This window comes from Empidonax traillii, unplaced genomic scaffold (assembly GCF_003031625.1).
Source record: "Empidonax traillii isolate 1590-97213 ecotype Southwest subspecies unplaced genomic scaffold, ASM303162v1 scaffold276:size1176444, whole genome shotgun sequence".
Lineage (NCBI taxonomy): Eukaryota > Metazoa > Chordata > Aves > Passeriformes > Tyrannidae > Empidonax > Empidonax traillii.
In genome coordinates this window covers 893876-896352 of record NW_020955469.1, presented here as the reverse complement: position 1 = coordinate 896352, position 2477 = coordinate 893876, and the positions used below count along the sequence as shown (strand labels likewise).

The window sequence follows — 2477 nt, the reverse complement described above, 5'->3', positions numbered from 1 at the left end:
ATTTTGTTTTTAAACACTAGGTGCTATCTCTGCTATCCAGGTACACAGGTTTTCCTGAGGCAGGGTGGGGGGAAGGGGAGCAAACTTTTAGCCATTGTGTAAATTACCATGTTTAAATAAAAGTGTGTACATTAAGCCCTTGTTAATGAGTTCCTAAAAACCTCATCATCGGGTTTTGTTGTGCTGTTACTGATTAATGTGAATATAATTGTGGCTGCTTCTGCATTCTCTGTGATTTGGGAGACAGCAATTCTTAGCCATTCAAGTGTGAGTCTGGGAAACAAAGACTTTTTTTTTTGTTGTTTTCTTTGCAGAAAGGGCATTGTGGTGATTAAGCACTTAAGGATGTACTAGTGCATTTGTAACTAAAGTATCTCTTGTTCATGTGCCATCTTGTAATCAAGCCACTAAAGGGGGAATGTTTTCAGCAAACAAATCAGGCAGGTAAGATGGATTTCCATACCCCATCTAAAAGTCAGCAAGCACGAGTGATGCTCAGGTTTGAGTAAAAGACAGTGAGAGCCCCCCATTCTGCAAAACACTGTGGAATTGTTTCCATGAACAAGTTACTTGAGAAACTGAGTTTAATTGAAATATTCTCTTCCAGTGAATTGGAATCCAGGTGCTGTGCTGTGGTGACAGTCGTAGTATCAGAAATTGGTTTTTTTTTCAACAGCCCACTACTAGTTCAGCATCACTGAAAACAAAGACTGCAGCTCATCACTGGGAATCAGAATTTACATTGTAAAATACTTCTTTGCATGTAAGCTCCCCGTTTTGTTCGGTAAAGAAGCTATTTTACAGGAAATGCTGCTTAATTAAACTGTGCAGCGTTTTCGGTTCCACACAACCGGGTTATGAAATTAAATTGATTTCTTCTACCCAGTTATCGTCGGTGTTTACAAGTGCTCTGGTGTGTATTCTCCCGGGGCTGGGTAGGGAGGCACTGGCAGATGCTGCTCCAGCTGGTGCTGCCGAACAGCAGTTTGGAAACGGGGGTTAGGAGGGTTGGGGGGGACAAGGAACGTTTTCCATCTGACACAGAGCTGACTCTTGGAGGCTCCAGCGGCTGCCCCAGGAGAGCGAACGGTTGGACACTTCATTTGGGCATCCTGTGAGAGGTTAACACGCCCTTGCCCTGGATCTGCAGCCAGGTGTGTACAGAACTGGTGCACAGGGTTATTTTCTGCTGCCAGCTGTGCTGCCTCCTGCCTTCCACGGGCCTCGGGCAGGAGGAGGCATTGACTGTGACTATCAGTCATTAATTCAGGGCTGTCTCGGACATCTTTGAAGACATGAAGTTCAGGAAACTATTTAGTTTTACCCTCCTAAAGTACCAACTCCTGTCCCTGCACCATCCATGTCCTTCCCTGGATTCTCCCCAGTGTGTTACGGCTCCTGGGGAAAAGGCTTCACATTATCCTCCTGAGAACATCATGACCATCATCATAATAGTGATATTACCATTATATTAATATTACTGTTATTACTGGTAATTATAATGATAAATATTAATGACGGTTAGGGTGACGGTTTCTTCTGTTACACCCTTTGCTTTAAGCGTTTAACCCTCGAACCCTTCAAGGTATTGGGCACCTTCAGAAAACAATCGAACAAAAGAAAAGACGTTTCGGGCGGGTTTTATTGGAAGTTTTTTATCGGACGAGGGGGTGAAGAGCGGCTGGAGAAGGCGAGGAGTGTGGGGAGGGAGGGAGGAGCGGGGCCGCACCGGCCTGAGGGGACAAGGCGATGAGCCCCGACCAAGGTCCGGTGGAGCCGCTCCCGGGGCCTGTTCCTTCTCGGTGCCGCTCCCGAGCCCGTTCCCCGTGGAGCCCCTTCCCGATGGAGCCGTTCCCGAGCCCGTTCCCGGCCGGAGCCGCTGCCGGAGCCCCGCCCGCCGCCGGCTCCTCCCGCGCTGCCGGCGCCGCCGCAATCTTGTCCCCCCCGCGCCACCGTCGGCCCGCCCGGCGGGTGAGGGGTCACGGCTGCGGCCCCGGAAGCGGCGGCGGGGGCGGGTCCGGCCGTGTGTCTGTCCGGGGCTCCGTGTGTCTGTCTGTCTGTCCGTGCCGGGCTCTGCCCGGGGAGCGGCCTCTCCCCCCCCGGCCGGCCAGGACGATGGTGCAGAGCCCGCCCGCTCGGCAGCGCCGCCGCCTCTGAGCCCCGCCCGGCCCGGGGCGCCGGTAAGGAGGGGCCTGGGGTGGGGGGCTCGGGGGTCCCGCCGGTGTCGCGAGCGGCCTCTGGGCCGGGCCGGGTTGGTTTCGCTGCGGTTTGGCTCAGCCTGGGTGGATTTTAGCCTTGGTTTGCCTTTATTATCTAAATCGGTTTTTTTAATTGTCTTTTAAACGGGGTCCGTTAGCTTGAACTTTGCATGGGTGGCGTCGTACCAGGAAAAAAAACCCGGTAAAAACAGAGACATTTCAGTAGCGCTATATTTTTGTTTCAAAATAGCTTCTGAATAGTGATTCCTTTACTAGGCT

General features: G+C 51.8%; 1 protein-coding gene across 2 annotated transcripts in view; it reads left to right on the top strand.

Moving 5' to 3' along the window:
- Positions 1–1131: 1131 nt before the first annotated feature.
- Positions 1132–2477, top strand: part of TMEM248 (transmembrane protein 248) — a 21457-nt gene continuing 20111 nt past the window's right edge. Inside the window, exon 1 of one of the 2 annotated variants that reach the window (XM_027889949.1) lies at positions 1132–1154. The gene's annotated coding sequence lies outside the window, so the exon portion shown is untranslated. Of the gene's footprint in view, positions 1155–2048; positions 2181–2477 lie in introns of those variants that run through there. The other variant, XM_027889947.1, reaches the window with a different exon arrangement.